The sequence below is a fragment of the Symsagittifera roscoffensis genome, chromosome 2 (genome assembly GCF_963678635.1).
Source record: "Symsagittifera roscoffensis chromosome 2, txSymRosc1.1, whole genome shotgun sequence".
Classification (NCBI taxonomy): Eukaryota; Metazoa; Xenacoelomorpha; order Acoela; family Convolutidae; genus Symsagittifera; species Symsagittifera roscoffensis.
This window is the reverse complement of record NC_087063.1, coordinates 341,229-359,077: the sequence shown is the minus strand read 5'-3', so window position 1 is coordinate 359,077 and position 17,849 is coordinate 341,229. Positions and strand designations below refer to the sequence as shown.

General features: G+C 47.1%; 2 protein-coding genes across 3 annotated transcripts in view; one reads left to right on the top strand and one right to left on the bottom strand.

Moving 5' to 3' along the window:
• Positions 1-12,216, bottom strand: part of LOC134840658 (uncharacterized) — a 198,447-nt gene extending 186,231 nt beyond the window's left edge. For both annotated transcript variants that reach the window (XM_063856625.1, XM_063856626.1), the window contains exon 1: positions 12,177-12,216. The gene's annotated coding sequence lies outside the window, so the exon portion shown is untranslated. The remainder of the gene's footprint in view (positions 1-12,176) is intronic.
• Positions 1-17,849, top strand: part of LOC134840661 (DNA polymerase epsilon subunit 3-like) — a 138,480-nt gene that overhangs the window by 45,670 nt on the left and 74,961 nt on the right. The window lies entirely within an intron of this gene.

The following is a 17,849-nucleotide window of genomic DNA, read 5'->3' as shown; positions in this document are numbered from 1 at the left end:
ATTCATGATAACGGAAGTACATCAACAAGGACGGTTCTACCGCTTGAGTACTGGGCGAGCTGCACATTATGAGAACCTGAAGCTTCATGTCCCATCCCCAGAGGACTGGTGTGTACCAAAGGACATGGAGAGACTCGAGTACCTACTGGTAGAGCCAGCATGTGAAGTGAACGAAAAAGGCATCAGAGAGAAGAATGATGGCAAGGAGAACTTGAATTTGGATGACAATGAAAAAATAGAAGCGGACTCTGAAGCGGATTTTTTTGTGGAAGAAGACTGGAACGATCCGGAGCAAGGTGAAGTGCCGAAGTGGACAGAACCAGACTTATTAATACCAGCGGGGACAAGGAGTGGCAATCGCAAACGAACAGGCATGAAGTACAACAGGTACGGGGACGATTTCCTGATTGATAAGGTACAGCCCGACGACCTAGGCAAAGAACTACTAGGTGTGGGCGAATGGGCGGCGGATGATGAACGGCAAATCATCAATGATAATGAACACTACCCACAGGAAGACTACTCGACACCGGAGCGGGAGACGGATTTGGAACAGAGCGAGATAGAGAGGAGAGAGAATACGAACCTGAGGATATTAGAATGGATGCGCGATGTCAAGAACGGAAGCGACGAAGGACAAAGCATACAACAAGTTGACATATCAGCGGGAAAGCACATGAAAACGGAGAATCCTCTTTTCGGCTGGACGGCAACAGACAGGCCGCTCGACATTCCGCCAGATAATTCAGACCCAGCATCATCGACGGGGACGTCGATAAATATTTTTGTCCGGGGAGTGGGGGTAGTACTTACCCACACCGAAAAATTAATGATAAAGAAACTCAGGGAAGTGAGAGGCCGAGCCTACCATAGGACGGAATATCAAAACGAAAAATGAAATACCAAACGAATACTCCGAAAATATGCTGATAACGGATAGTGACTTCATTCTGTCAGACAGGACTAGCGCAATCTGTATCACGGCGGATATGAGTTTCAAATCAAGACTGGAGGCTGACTTCAAGAGAGAGTACCAGAACGTGGAGTTTCTGTTTAGACAAAGACCGGGGCTGGGAGGAATGGCTGCGCTTCCACCATCAGTAGCACAAGTACCGGGCAAATACCTGTGCTTCCTAGTGACGAGGGTCAATGACAGAAACATGATCGATCCCGAACACGTGATGTTGGCACTAACAAGACTACGAGACTTCATGATTGAAAGAAGGATAACGGAGGTCTCAATGCCGGTGTATGACCCAAACAGGGGCAAATTGAGCCCAAGGGAATTGTACGCTATCCTACACGTGGTCTTCGCAGAAACGGAGATAATGGTACATCTCCATAAGAAATACTACTTGAGCATCGCCTGAGTCGGGTACACGGGGGTCTCGAGTTGGGTACGAGGGGAGGATCTCGAGTTAGGTGTGGGGTTACAAAACAGGTAAAAGGATCTTGAAGGTGATTGGCATGACAATTAAATTTTAAATGATTGATGGTGCTAAAACATAAAATGAATCTGCATGCTTTTAGAAAATTTCCAATTGAACTATTTTAGTAGGACGAAAAGGAAAGGGTTTTAACTATAGTGGTAAGGGGGGTTTTTAGGTTACGAACATAGCCTGTTAGTCTAAAAATCGAGTGTTATTTTCAGATTGATTTGGTAAAGTCAAATTGACTACCCAGCTACATTCAATTGAAAGAAAGGAAGTCCTTGAACGAACACGCAAGTTGAACAACGCTTCAAGAAGGTAAAACTCAAGTTGCTAAGGTAAAACTCAAGTTGCTAAGGTAATACTCAAGTTGCTAAGGTGACATTAATGTTGCTAAGGTAATTCACAAGTTGCTAATACTCAAGATCACCTGGAAGTTACAGAAATGGCAGATCGATTCTGGAAGACCATGCCATCGGCTCTGAAAAGGCCCACACTTGTTGAGTTGTACAGACGCCTGAGGGACCTGGATTACACTCAAGTGGATGAGAGAATGGCGGTAATGCTGAACGCCATCCTCCAGTTGGAGGAACAGGGCGAATGCCAGGAGTCTGAAACAGAAGCGGTTCTAATGGTCGGCTACACCACCGATGGAATATCCAACCAAGAGCAAACCAGATGGCTGTCCTGGAATGTGGATGGAGGAATAAGGGGATTCGACTTGGCAAGGAACCCTGGCTTGAGCAACAATACCGAGTATGACGCAGGGGAGTTCCCACTACCGATCAGACCATCAGCCAGATCTACAAGCCAGAGCACGAGTAAGATGCCATCGATGACGCGAGCGCAACAAACGGGGGAAGCGTATCCGGACCTCAGTATCATGAAGAGAGAGCTTGAGAGGACTCAGCGGGAGAGGAACAAGGCGAACCTCGACCGGGATCAAGCGAAGCTTGAGAGAGATCAGGCAAAACTGGAGAGGGATCAAGTGGTCGTCGAAAAGGACCAAGCGCGGAGGGAACTGGATATGTTGAAAGCTGAGCATCTACAAGAACAAAGAGTGCGAGAGAATGCCGCGAATTGTGAGCAGCTAAAGTCGGAGCTTGAGAGGATCCAGCAACGACAACGCGAGCTTGACATGCAGAAAGGGGCTAGGCCCAAGGAGCGAATGGTTACCGGCTCAAGGCCAGAGTCACGTATGGAGGTGGACAAAGCTCCCAGATCAAAGGGACGATTTAACCTTGATCGCGCGGCTCAAGAGCATATGAATGAGGGGTTGGAGGTGTGGATACCAACTGAATCAACGTCCTCCCTGCGTGGCCTAGAGACACAAACAATACGCCCATTGATGGACGTCGCGCTGCCTGGGTATACCCCAAGTTCAACCCCGAGTAGTAGTCAGGCGAGCGGTTGCTCGTCACGACTGAAAGAATTGAACGAGAGGCTACAGCTAAGGAGTCGTGAGAGTCCAGCAAGAGTGGAGCTACCCTCGACGTGGAGGAGCAACCTATCAGGAGTGTGGTGATCTCAAGTTACAAGAAGAACACAGAAGGCAGATACCACAGGCACAATCGTATGGATTGGAGCACGGCACAGAGAGTCAGGAGGGATTGCTTCCATGACGCGGCTTGGGTGGAATACCTCACGCAGCCACGTGTGCCAGAGGGGGCGGTCCACCTGATCGTAGGGGACAGCTTGTTGCGGGTGCTGACCCGGATTCAATCACATTGGCAAACGGGATCTTGAGTTTCGCTGGAGCTGCGACGCCACAGATGTTGGCAACACTTGAGATGCTAGGGATGGCAAGAGTATACACGGTAACTCTGATGGTCGGGACGAATGACGTGTCTAGGGGGGAGGCCAGGAAGGTGACGAGGCTACATGACAAGATGAGCTGCATTCTTGAGGAATTGCGGATTCAAATGGATCCTGCCATTCTCACGGTGTGCACCATTCCTTATAACATGAAGGCGGATCAACATGCGATGGAGATGAACACGAAGGTGCGAAACCTGAATGAAATAATCAGGCAGATACACCAAAGGAGCGTCCTCCCCGTTGGACTGCTGGACGTAGCCGAGCAGATGGAGCGATCTGCTTTGCTTTCCCCGACGATGCATCCTCAGACGGGATTCATTTTGACAGGCCCAGGGGAGTAGAGTGGTTAAATTATTTCTTCCAAAGACACATAAGCGCGTTGGAGGCAGAGTTGCTAGAGACGGCCCAAGTCACGTTCGGGCCACCCCCAAATCCACCTTTCTTCAACCCGAGAGCTCTATCCAGTCGCCTGGGAGCGACGGCCGATTCTAGAGACAGCTCGAGGAGCAGCCGGACCAGGTTGCCAGGCGCAGCACCCATGGAGGCCGAGGAGGCAACGTCATCAACTCCTCAGGGTTCGGTAATATCCTCGGTGGTGGTGGTGGAGAGCAAAAAACTGGAGAGGCCAGCGGAGACCAGTAGGTCGAGATATGTGGAGAAGGTGAAAGAGCTGGACTTGGAAGATCTGGAGTGCAGGCAAGAGTTGGCGGAAGCTTTGGGTCTTGAGCGGGTGTCACATGAAGACTTGGGTAGACACCAGTGCGTGGACTGGCTGAAGGCTCACGAGACGCATTTCTCAAGAGCGAAAATAATGGAGACAGCGGATCTGACTGGGATTCCCACGAAATCGGTCATGGGACCCATCAATTATAGGCCTCTCAAGTTGCTGGGGAGTCCGGGACTCGTGGTGGAGCCTCCCAAGCATCGAACAAGCATTGCCAGGATTAGGTTGGCAACTCCAGCACAGTTGAGGGTGGTGGACAAACTGTTGGACCCAAGGGAGATGGAACTGCCGGAAGCCGCTTATGAGGGTACGAGATTGGCAGACGATCCTAGATACGGAAAACCCTGCGAGACACCCAGCTGGCCAAGACCTTGGCAGTTTATGACAGAGCAGATCCAGCCGCTGCAAGGGTGGTCATCGTAGCGGGATCCGATTTTGAGGGAACGTCTCCCAAGTTGTTTTGGCTGGAAACTTTGATATACTCACTACCGGGAGCGGAGCTAAACCAGATGTTAACCTTGGTGGTAGCAATAAAATCGGAGATGCATTGCGAGCCCGAGCTACTACTGTTTGCGGGAATGAATGATCACCTGCATGCAACAGGGTTTCTTGAGCAGCTCAAGGGTGATGAACCAGCGCCAAAGAGAATCTGGGAAGCTATCCAGACGTTATTTGAAGCGATGAACGAAGTACAAGAGAACGTTGCCTCACGATTTGGTTCCAAGACAATAGTGGTGTTCACGACGTCCCCCGGGTACGCGAGCATGCCTCCCGCTCTGCAATTTGTATATGCGGTCTTGATCTTGATAGCTGAAGGGAATGGGTGGCGTATCCTGATGGCAGCTCCCAATCGGGAGTTGGAACCGACGAACTTGAGACTTCGCAAGTCAGAACTGGCGGCGGCGTGGGCGGATGTGTCCCACGCATTGAGGGGCTTCTACGAGTTGGCAGACATCCTCATTGTATTGGACGAGGTCCTCTTGCTGGAGATATCAAACTTCGCCATGCAACTCAAGCTCAGTCCGGCTATAGGGGATGATCATCCAATAGTGACTAACCTGACGGCCAGCCTGTGGTTTCGAAGCATGGAGTTAACTATCACAAGCTCCACCAGTAGGGCTAGAGGGCCGAGCAATGAAAGGAAGAACGTGGCCGCAGCGGAGAAGCAACTGTAGTCGATGGTGTATCGACTGACACAAAGGAGAGGCTGATGGCCCTTCCTGACACCAAGATTGGAAAACACTACGGAGAAGACGAAAGAGAATGCTCCACCTCTAGTGAAGCAAATCTGGGATTTTCATGAGGAGCAGCTGGAAGTGGCCGAGAAGAGCGAAATGACGGTGGCCAGGTTCGTCACAGCGGCCAACGAGGTCACGATTGGAGGATTCTGGAGGGAGCACGCAAGGGGTGAGCTGAAGAGGAGGAGGGATCACGAGATTCTTGAGTTCTTGAGTCCATGTTGGGGAAAGGAGTTCATGGCTGGAGTGTTCAGTGCAAAAGAGACTATCTTTGGAGCCTTTATACAGGAAATCCTGAACATGCCCATCGGTCTGTTGTTGGCACTGTACCTGGTTTACCCGAGGTACCTATTCAATATGGGCCCAGCGTACATGTTCAGTCGGGGTGTGGACACATTCCGGATTGACGGATATTTGACATTGGTGCTTCTAACCCATGGGGAACTGGTGTCATTTCATCGGCTAATGAAATACGGGGAGCCCCTGTCGATGGGAAGAACCCACTCGAGCATTGACACCTATTCGTACAAGTGTGCTGCCGGGCTGAAGACGCTGCTAGTGCAGTACCTCCTGATGCAGAACGAACACCTGACTGGTGAAGAAAAGAGCCCAAAGACGCGAGATGAATGGAGGAAAGTGAATGGGGGCATGCCTCTGTTGACAGACCTGTGCCTGGCCATGAGATCGGACCCCATGGGGATAATCCGGGGGCTAGAGGAGGTCGTAACCTGCATCTATGGACCGGCCGTGACGTACGCGTTTTCAGATCCTCTGGTGACAGCTTATTGCTACTCAGTGACCCAATTGAGCCTCATAAGTATACTGGATGGGACGACACTCAATTGGTGTCAGCAAGAGGTGCTGAGGGCACAAATGCGCAACACGGTGCTCTTCGGAAAAGTGAAGGATCCGGAGTTGATGATATACAGTTTCCGAGGACAACTGCAGTGTAGGATGGGAGGTAAACGCGAAGGCCCCATCGAAACCTACCCCAAGTTCTGGAACCTAAATCCCCTGACGGCGAGTGGACAAGAGGTCTTGAGAATTCCCGCATGGAAGAAAACCTTTGAGTTGGTGAAAAGGGAGCTAGAGGCAATATTGGAGAAGGAAGTCCTACCAACAAGCATTCCAGAGTTCCCAACAGTGAGGAGAATGACCCTGGGGATGAACAGCTCCCTGGTGGTCCCTCCCTGTTTGCGAGAGCAGCGGCCGGAGAACAACAGAGGGAGCTCATCGATGGTTGGGTTCCCCTGTTCATCGGCTACACTGCAGCGGTTTATTTTCACACTAGCGATACAAAATTAAATTCATGGACGACTCAAGCCAAGAAAATGAGAGGCTCGATGCCCCCGAAATTCGAGGTGCGAGAAGTCTTGAGAACACTTGAGCGGGCAGGTCTGGAGAACAGGTTGCCGGTGTGGGATGATGGCAGGATTATCGTGGAAGAAGGACACATCGCGCTGAAGGACGAGATGAAGTTTGCCACGAGGAAGTATCGGGCACCTTACGGATTGGAACAGGTGGACATGAGGCAAGAAGGGAGGGAGCTGGATGCGGCAGCCTCGTTATATGTAGCTCTGACGGAATATAAGAAGCAAGACCCCGCGACACCCTCACCCCTGTCGGTGGGCACTCCTGAAGACATAAGAAGTGGCCCCGTACAGGAGTGATTTAGGACTGACGAGCGAAAATCCTAATATGGGAATGATTTTCCTGAGCGCAGAAAGAAGGGAGAAGAACACCTTCGAGAGAAACAGGGATGCGTTCCTAGGCACTCTGGATGAGGACGCTTGGCGAGAATTCTTGAGCGATTTTAATCGAGAAGTGAATGACGAGATCACATTGGATGATTTCAAGGAAGAGCTGTGGGACACGGTGGTTAAGTTCGGAGAGCCTGTCCTGATGGGGACAGGTCTGGAGGAGAAAGCTAGAGGAGAACTGCTGAGCAAGATGGTCGAGTTGAGGAAGGCATCACGGAAGACCAAAGAAGACAAATGTAAAGACAGCTCTACTCTGAAAAAAAAAACTGACAATAAAATAATTGAAAGTGTAAGGGGGATAAGGTCGAAACTAGTAATATAATTAAAAGTACTAATATCCTTAAGGCTCAAGCAGGGGGGAGGCAAGAGTTGGAAGGGTTGGATGGAGACAAAGAAGTCGAACCAGTGATGATAACGGCCACGCCCCCGAGTAAAGAAGTGAGGTCTCGCAAGAGGAAGAGAGAGGTGGAGGGATTGGGTAGTCCTTCAGCGGATGCGGTCTCGGAGAAAAACTTGAGAGAGACGGCCCCCATGGTTCTGGCACGATGGAAGACAGCAGCCTACAAGAGTAGCTACGAACCAAGGAAACTGCTCGACGTAGAAAGAGAGATGGAGATCCCCACCAGCTCAACAACGGAAGAAGACTTCAAGCCTCAGAAGACAAAAATGAAATGAGGTTCGACGAGCGGGCAGACATGGGAAGTGGACGTCGGCAAAGAATGGGTCTCAAATGAACATCAGGCCACTGGGAAGCAAGTGACTAGCGATCCTCTTGAGAAGAATAAAACGAGGAACACCTCCCGACCGTGGTGGGTGGCCCTGGAAACATTGAAGGAACTGGAAGACTGCGTAAAGAAGCTGGACAGTGGAGTGTCACGCAAACGACGCAACTGGGCTACCCAGCAGAAGGCTGATATCAACAAATTGGAATTGGGGAGCCAACTGAAGAGAACTTGGCAGAACTTGTTGAGGGATCATTTTGAAGAAGCGATGAGAACATCCTCATCGGCATCGCCGTTGATGGCGAATCCCTTCATTAGAACCGCAGGACAATTGATGTTCGCGTGGAGCCTGGTGGGAATAGAGTTAGAGACACTGACTTCGTACGATAAGTTGAAATTGGGATGCAAAAATCTAGAGGTGTATCAAGTGCTGATGCAACACATTGCTAGGGATAACTCAGGCTTGAGTCTGGCAAGGAGGAAAGATGCTACCTGTTTCTTGAGGTGGACAATGTCGATGATGACTGATAGTACCATCCTAGCATGTCACCACAGAGCATTCGGAAGCAAGACGGTGGAAAGGAGAGTCTCAGCAGTCATCTTGAACCTATACCAGAGTACTGGGATAGAAAAGGAGGATGGTTCCAGGCAGTCTCTAGAGAGCCACAGGAAGTTAGATGAGATACGGAGATTCTACAACAAGAAGTTCGAGGAGAAACACGACGTACACGGTAACTTGGCCTCGTCAGGAGAGTACTTGAAACCCAACAAAAAGGGAGAGTACCAGTATGTGTCTGGAGTGATGGGGATAGCATACAACCCTTTCTTGGACTCGGAAGCCGGAGGCGCTCACAGAAACTACGAGGTGGCGGAGCCGCTGAAGTTCTGGATAGAGAAGATAGTGGAGATAGACACTGTAGAGAGAGAGAGACCTAGCCTAGGTTTGATTCTCGAGAAGACACCAGAAGTAATAAGTGTGCCGCGCTCAAGTAAAAGAGTGGAACAAAAGATGGGTAACGGGAATGGCATGTTGGTCACGAATCTGGGAGTGGCGTGGAAATTGTTGAGGCCCTCCTGGTGTCCACATCCCCATGCGAGCCTGATCGAGGAAGTCACGGAGCGAGTGAGACTAGCACCAGCAGAGGGTGAAGATCTGGCGACATTGAGTATAGTGCATAGACTGATCCTGCCTCAGGTGAAGGAGTCAAGTGAAACGACGAGTGGACTAGGGTCGGTGAAGAAAATGCAGTTGTCTTGATTCGACGTGTGGAAATGGCGAGCACACCTGCGATGGACGGTCATGCGTCAGGATACAGTCCTTCCAGAAAGAAGACCTAGTCACCTGGTTTGAAGACATTACCGAAAGGGAGAAGAGTGAAATACAGATAATGGCTGAGTGTTACGCGAGTACCACGGTGAACCTAGCAACAGCTCTGGGATTCTTCTCAAGAATGTGCAGTCTCCAGTCACTGGAGAGGCTAGAGTCAGAACACCACTTGGTGACCGCGTTGAGCGTGGAGTCATGGCCCGGGGTGTTGCAAGTGACCCAGAAACACATCAAGAGCTGGAAGGTTGGACTTGAAGCGGAAATGGGATTTCCCATGAGCGAAGCCTATGGTCTGCCTCTAAATGCGAAGGCCTTAGTGGGGTCAGTGATGGCCAACCTATGTGGCAGCCACTATCCATTACACATGGCGATGGTGGAAGTATCCAGCCAAAGGGTAATTATAGACAAAGCCTTCTCAGTGCCCAAATGCGTAAGACTGGCTCGGATGTCGCATCATTCACACAAGCTGTTGAGGAAGATCCGAGGGACAGTGCCGAAAGAACAGAGGGACGACTTGAGTGAAATCTGGGCTGAAGAACTTCTGGGTTTGGAGGGTGAAAACACAAGTGACCACGAGAGACAAAACGTGATCGGGAAACCCATGGTTGGTGCTCCAAACCTGGAAGAGATCGACCGGATACACAAGAAAATGATGGAACTTGAGCCTCTCCTAGAAGCCTCGGGAGAACGCAATCTTAGGAGCATCGACCTCACACATGGGGATTGTCCATGCCACTGTCTGGCGCAAACAGTGTGGTACCCGGACCACGCCAATCTCTGCCTGATCTGGGATGTGGAGGAAATCAGGTCGTTGGGACTGCCCGATCATCAGCAAAAGGTGACCATCTTGGTGGTGAGCACGATGCTGGCCCTACGATGGATTGAAGAAAATATAGTAAAGTATCGGGAATCGAAGACGCCAACGGCAGAGTCGATTCACGCGATAGATTACAGCAGGAGACTTGAGTTGTTCGAGACCGCATGCAAGGTGTTCGCCATACCAATGGAAGTCAGACACGTACGGAGCCGCTTAAGGTTCTTTCCTTGGTTTCGCGCGACGTTAACGTCCTGGTTATACATGGTAACGAAGGATCATATGAGGAAATATCAAAAGGATTATCGACAGTTCCAGGCCGAGATAGGACCAGAGGCCTTCAAGAGACCTCTGCTGACCCATCGAAATGCGATCACGACGGGGTGGAAAAGAGTTAGTAGAGTATCCAGAAACAACACCAGAGCGAGGGAGTCGATACTAGAGGAAGACCTGGCGAAGAATGTAAGCCTGAGTCTTCACAATTCCTTCTGTTTGAACCGAGAGTCGAAGGTGAAGAGTTTACCAAATCAAGCGAAGAGATTGCAGGAGTAAAGGGAGTGGATGCGATCCTATGAACAGCTGAAGGCTTGGGAGGAGATCGTGATCAGCTCCGATGATGAAGAGGCACTTTTGAAACAGATCACAGTGTCAAATATATATGGGTCTGGTGCCTCGAAGGCGAAGAACACGAGGTGAGCCGGTGGCTCAAAAAGGAATTCTAGAGTCTTGAGTCTTGAGAGGGAGGGGGCTAGAGGGTGAACTCGGATGAAATCTGGGTTCACCAAAAAGAAATTTTATCAAATGAGATATTGTTATTAATATGCTATATCTATTATATAAATCAAAATGCTGCATGACAATTTCCTGATTGAATAGTACAAAAGAAATTTTAAATTACTGGCTTAAAAAGCGAGAATTCACAGGTGCAGGTGTGTGCAGATTTTGATTCCTGTTAAGCGATAGTGTGAAAATTTTACATGGTTGTGAATTTTGAGGTGTAGATAAATTTAAGTCTGCTGCAAACTTCTGTAAATGACCACTGGCACTGTATCTTGAGTGACACTCGGGTTTCTGGGGATTCATTGACAGAGGCAGCACGCGATGAGGACATCGATCTTGAGTCCGGGGAGTATGTGCCAGTCGGTCATATCTGGAAGTTTGACCTTGAGGGACACGAATATACGTGATTTTGGAGTGAAGTTTTATTTTTCAAAATTTCGAATGGAGCTCGTCATGCTCAGTTTTCTCGCGACAACTGAAAACATAAAATGAAAAATCAGAACGACCGAATTAACAATTGCGGGAAAGTCGTCAAATATATACAGTGGGAAATCGCTATTCGCAATTTCCATCATAGAAAACGAGAGTAGAGCTGTCCTATCTGATAAAGGAGACCAAAAGAACAAGAGAAAAGAACTAAAATCAACTGGACCAGTGTAAACCTTCAACGGAAAGGTGGACAAGTGAAGTCTCCCAATGGTCCAGAGTCAAAACTATATTCTTGAGTTAAAACTTACTTCCCTTGATTGGGACTCGTCATTAGAAAACTTCTTGAGTTACATTTGATTATATTTATGCCGGATTCGTTAATTAGTTCAATTACTCTGTGTCTCAAGCGTGCTGCTATGTGAGTACTAAATTTAGTTTTCTCGAGTGTGTTTTATGATTGTTATGTTGAGATAAGGCGAGTTTTAGGTTGATCCATCTGAAATGGATCAAAGTTCCACTGTCCAATAAAAAGTAACCTAACGGATTGTTCTGACCCTGTTTTTAACGGCGTTCGTGTATTTTGGGTATTTCGAGACCTAAGTATGGGAACTTTCTTATTTTCTAGAGTGGGGGATGTTTTGGTAGTAGCCTTTAAGCTGTAACGGTTTCTAGTCTCATGTCGCAAGCGAACCGAATTGGCTCCGACCGTTTTTGAGGTAGAAAAACACAAGAGATAGTGTCCCTGACTCTTGAGCCAATGATAATAGGGCCTATTTTTCCTTAACGTCATATGTGATTTAAGTAGGCGACTGTTACATAGTGTTTTTATGGCGCTCCTGGGTGTTTTTACGACATCATGACTACGGAGTGCTGTTAATTGTGGACAAGCTCAGACACTGGTTGCAGCGAAATAGAATCTTTGGGGAGCGCAAAACAATAATTTCTACGCCAGGTATGAGACATTCTGCGTGAATCCAAATGTCGCATTAATCGCATTGAATGCCATCGAATACTTCTTTGACGCAGAAATGACACGGAAAATCGGAGGTTTTCTGTGAAGTTGTTCGTTTCCGCGGAACCTTTTTCTTCTGCATTGTAAGCCTTGTTCGTCTCTCCACATCCAAATATGAAACTATTTAATAAGTTTATCACAACAATTAGGCTGTTCAATTTCCTTAAACAGCAACTTCAATCAACCTTCAATCCCGAAAATCCATTCACTTTCTTCATCAAATGCCGTTGCAACACATATCGTTCCTGAACATTAACAATTTAACTCAAAGTTTGAATTTCGCAAACTCAAAATTTCACTTTTATATATAGTATCATTCACTGATAAAGTTTATTTCTTCTTCTTCTCTTCTTCATCCGAATTGCATTTTTGTCCATTCTGGTCGAATGTCACAATGCCAAGGCGTCACGAAAGTAACCTTTATGGAATGCGTAGCCCTTTTATTCCATCGGAAGGGTATTCAGCCAATTGGAAGCTCTTTTCTCGGCTGTTAACTCCCAACATTTGTTTTTCGGAACTAGTGGAAACCGATTAAATGTTCTGAAGATGTTCTTCTGAACGTTCTCGCTACCTTTTCACAAGATTATGCTTCTGTTTCGCCTGCTCATGGCGTGTGTCCACCGTTAACGATGATTGCTGTTCGTTTATGAGAATCATCAAAGGGGTAGCTAGAATAACAGAGCTCGTTAGCTCACCGGGGGAAGACATCACGGGGTTCTGAAAGCCAAGTCCACCCACACGGCATGGGAGCCTCAATATGTGTAACATTCGCCCGTAAGATACATATCGACGGATAACAAAACTAAGTCTTAAGACGACTGGCTAGCGTCTAAACAGAGCTTTGCATGTTTTTCACCGTCTCTACCAAGCCAGTACTTTTCGGTGGTCTTTCTTACATCGGGTCGACAAAAACGTTACTGCTCTCCGGCTTCGACCAGAACGCTCAAATTAACTGAATTACATGCAAAAATAGTGAGCTCATGGCTGGGTCTCAGTATCCCCAGACCACGAGGTCACTCCTAAAAACAGGGCTACTACTTATTATATTACTATTGTTTTTGTTCAGTAGATAAAAACCATCATCTCCATCGAAGATGGATCAACCCTTTCCCCCAACTCCTAGCACCTCATCCTTGTCAAAACTAATCAAAATATCAGTTAAATTCAAGTCAGGACATGACAGGATACTAAAAGTTTATGTGAGTTAATAAAAGTTTCCGTCCCGAGACCCTTCCGGATTCTTGAATCCGCTGAATCAAGCTCCCTACTCTTGATTTCTCGCTAATCCGGAAGGCTGGTTCTCACCCTTCACCGTTGTTGGCAACGGCCTTGCAACTATTGTAGCAGCACAATAGTTGCAACTCGGAACGTTCTCTGCTATTCTGTAGTTCGTTGTCGTTTTCCAATCTCGATTTTCGTACTGTTCGCAATCGCAGATAAAAGTTGTTCTCTTTTTTCACTCGTTTCTTGTTAAAATGGCCGTTTCAGCATTTCTCAGAAATGTGACGTCATCATTCGAATTTTTGAAAATTTAAAATACTAGAATATTCTAGCCCTCACCGTTTGGCTAAACGTTCCAATAACGTCGCTAATCCTTCGAAATCATCAACTCGGAAGGCTTACTGCTCAAAATTCGAATCCTGCATAAATTGCATTTTGGCCATTCTGGTCGAATGTCACATACTCCCCGGACAGTCCGGTCAATGTCCTCATTGAATCGCGCAATGTTCTAAATGGTTACAGTGTCATCGAACAGAATTTACAAAATGCACGAAATTGCTTTTACCTACGTCACATCGACTCACTGCAGAATATAAATGGCATCATACTACATCACTATAGCCTTCAAATTCTTTCATTAATCTGCACATTGAGGATATGACTTAAGATAAAACATATTTTCTGACTTCCAGTGTCAATGTCCCGATTGAAACTTTTCCTCCTAGATTTAAAAGGTGTTGGCTTGCAGGACAGTCCTGCCAACCAACAAGCTAAAATTATCCTACTATGCTCCTTCCCTTCGGAAATCTTGCTTGTTTATTGTCCTGAATATTAAAACCAAGAGACCTTGTGGTTAGAAAGAACAATGCAACAACCTCCCTCCTCAAGAAGTTTACTCAAGTTTTTCATGTCACCACAAAGTGATCAGTCTTCCTAAGTGATTAAAAACAATCATGCAGGCTGGAATATTTAAATATACTCTTCCCTCAAGCCTTTCTAAATAAATAATAAGTGAGTGTCTCTAAAGCCACTTCAACTAAAACCAAAATGCAAATTTATAAATGCAAAAATTTCAAAACTCAACTAAATGTTTCAGTTTTCAATTACAACTTGGTTGCTTGGTTTCTCACTTGAGTTTTTCACACACATAAAACAATTCTGAGTTTTAACTTTTCTTCATCATCCCTTTGTTCTCTTCTTTTTCCGTCGTTTAGAAGTTCTAAAACTTCTAAATTCTTCTAATTTTCTTTCTTGCCGCCTCTTGTTTTCTCGACCATTCGTCAATGCTCCATTTCCTCCTCCTGTGACGCTGACTCCGCACTCTCGGTTTCCGTGTCTTGTAGCACGTCATTGACTATCCTGACGCTGTTGGAAGCCGTCCTCCAACACTTCTGCTCTTCCACCCTCTGTTTACAGCAAGGTAGGGGATCCACGTTTGATTCTCTGTTTCTACAGAAGCTGTTGTGGAGACACAACGTCACGTTTCTCTCCAAATCTTCTTTCAGCATCTCTGCCTTCTCATTTCCACTACGCTCGCTCGTCCTGGAAATTCTTTTCACAGCGGTGGTCACTGCATTCCGATGGGTCACGAAAGCTCGCTTGAAAGCTCCTGCCCCAATGTCCAGCTGATATTCACTGTACACTCTGCCATGTTTCGACATATGCTTTTTCGCATACTCGTACAACCATGCAGTCATGTTAGCTCTGAACCATGGCATCAATCGTTTTCTTGCCCATATCTTCTTCACTTCCATCGGAATGTTTAGAACTTTGCACATTGTCTCAAAAAGATCTAAATCTTTTAGACAATCTAATTTCTGCAATTGTTCTCTCGTCGGTGCCTCCTGTCTATTATTTTCTCTCACATGAGCTTCCAGCCATCGTATCGCCATCATAACTCCCACTATCACTATTGTTATGGGCTGTGATGAATCTGGTAAACCCATGGAGAGCAGCTCTCCAGAGTCCCAGATCAACACCAAATTACTACGCTTGGGATACCACCAGGTCTGCAGCAAGCAGTGGCAAGGAAACTCGTCATGTGTCAACATGATGCTCCTCCAATTGCGTTTTCCTGAAGCTTCCAGCAATGGTTCCACTTCCATCATCACTCGGTGGATTTCATCATTCTCATCTACTGCATTGTAATCTGTGACAGTTGATCCTCTCTGTTTCTGTTTTTCAAAGTCACTGAAGTTCCCGCTCACATATCCCATGAACTTCTTTCCTAGTATTGACTCCAACTCCTCTTTGGTTCTCTCTGGAACTGCTGAGAACATCTTACATAGTAACTCGTAAGACTTTTCAGACATTCTCGCCAATCTCACGCACTTTGGCACTGAGAAAGCTTGATCCACGATCGTTCTTGTACTCTTCACGTCCACAGCCACGAAATGTACAGGGTATCTGCTCTTGCACATTGGAGCCAACGTTGAACCCACCAAATATCGTGCTCCTGATGGTCTACAATAAGTTTCGCTGTGTCTGATGTTCATCTCTGTTTCTATTGCTTCCCTCCATTTTCCTATATACTTCTGCTCAGTCTGCAGAACTCCTGGGAATACTTCTACGCTGATGGCTGTGACCATCTCATGTTTCTGTTCTAGATTCAATAGTGACTCTAAAGAACCAAACATGCTGTAGAATCCTAGTGCTGTCACTAGATTCACATCGGTTCCTCCATGGCAATCTGCTATCAGTTCCGTTTCCGTTCTTGCTTTCATCACTACATTTCCAAACAATACTGTCAACTGCTTGTGTTGTTTCTCCAGGGTTTTCACACAGTCTAGACTTCCACAAACGTGACCCTCTAGTCCACAGACTTCCGCCAGACAGCTACCAGGTTTGACCCAGTCTTCTGGTCCCCAGCCAGGCAAATCCACTCTATCTTCTCCGTTGCTCTTAGAGGCTGTCATCATCACATTATATATGATGTTGAGGTCACGCAGGTTACAGTCCGCATTCAGTTCCCTCTGTATGTCCTGTGTCGCCCGTAATATTGAGTCAGCGTTGGGACTAGGACACCATGATGGCTTCATCAATTCCCACACTGCCATCAAGCTCGTTCTCAGTAATTCATCTGAGAATCCCAACCCAAATTCCACTCTCTTGTCGGATTTTGGTACTGAAGGTGCAGTCACCTCTTCTTCCAAGACCAATCCCAATTTGGCCTGTGGATTGTGAACGCTCTTAGTCGTTACAATTCTGGACGTCCAGAACCTTAGTAACACCGCCTGCTCATAATCAAAGAAGCAATCACGTATGTCTTCACTCAGGAAAGGATTGTACGCTATCCCTATGATCCCGGATACATAGCTATATGACTTCTTCTTGATCGGTCCACAGTATTCACTGGATTTCGGCAATGCTCCCATAGATTCTTTAGTGAGCCTCAACTCCTTGTTTGAGAATCTCCTGATCTCGTCTATCTTTTTCATGGGTTCCAATTCTTCAGGTTCTTTCATGTTCACCCTCATCGGTTTACTTTGCTGCATATCCAGCATTGCTAGTAAGAACATGGCTTTCGTTCGCTCATCGCCTTCCTTCAACATTCTAACACACAAGTGCTTAATGCAGGTACTGAGATCTGCTCTATCAGGAATCGAATGAAACAGAGAGCGTCTCTCCGCTTTGCACACGCTACTGCTGCTCCCTCCTGGACTATCAGATCCCTCAGATTCGTCATAAGGAAAACTTTTTCCTCCTTTGATCTCTTCCTTTCTTCCGAATCATATTCTTCGCGAGTCAATCCCATCATGCACCAGGCGAGCCTGAGTTGTAATTCTGTCCTTACGTAAGGTACTGCCACGAGAGCATGTATTCTTGGCGTAGTCCTCATTTCTTCTTCGAAATACCTCAATACTACTGCTTTCCATGGAAGGCTCACTAACTGCTCGATCGTCTCCGCCTCTACGTCAGACGACGCCAAAGTTCCATACGCCTTCTGCTTGAGGGTGGTGCCTTGCAACATCGTTTCCAGATAACCCTCCATGGCTTTTTCGTCTTCCAGGGCCATTAAATACCCTCTAGCCGAGTTCCGGTATTCCAACATCTCCATGTATCCACCGGTGGGTTCATCTATCGACACTGTCTCCGACACTGTTAGTCGGTTGTATTCCACTGGTGTCAGTTGTCCTGCAACACTCCCTTTTCCATGATTCATGGGAGATGGTTTGAAGTCCCTCATTTTACTCTCTCCACATTGACTGAGTATTTCCATTTCTAAAGTTGCTCCAGTCAGAGTGCGGTCACTCCTTTTGGATTTATAACCGGTTGACTTTATCCCCGCAATGAGAATCGGTGGCACCATCGCTATATCAGTTAATATTCTATCTGTGCCAGACAATTGATAATCACCTTGCCCCAAATCCATGACTTCCTCGACTCGTTTTCTTTTCGCTGAGTTACCAGCTTTCATCGATATTTCCGAATCCACTTTCGTCTTTCCAATCCTCCTCGGCATCACTCTGCTGCCTAACTTCATTTTCATCGCATTGATTTTATCAATCACCATTTTCGATCGCATCGTTCCTCTCCTGGTCCTTGACAGGTACACCACCTCTCCTTCATTGTCC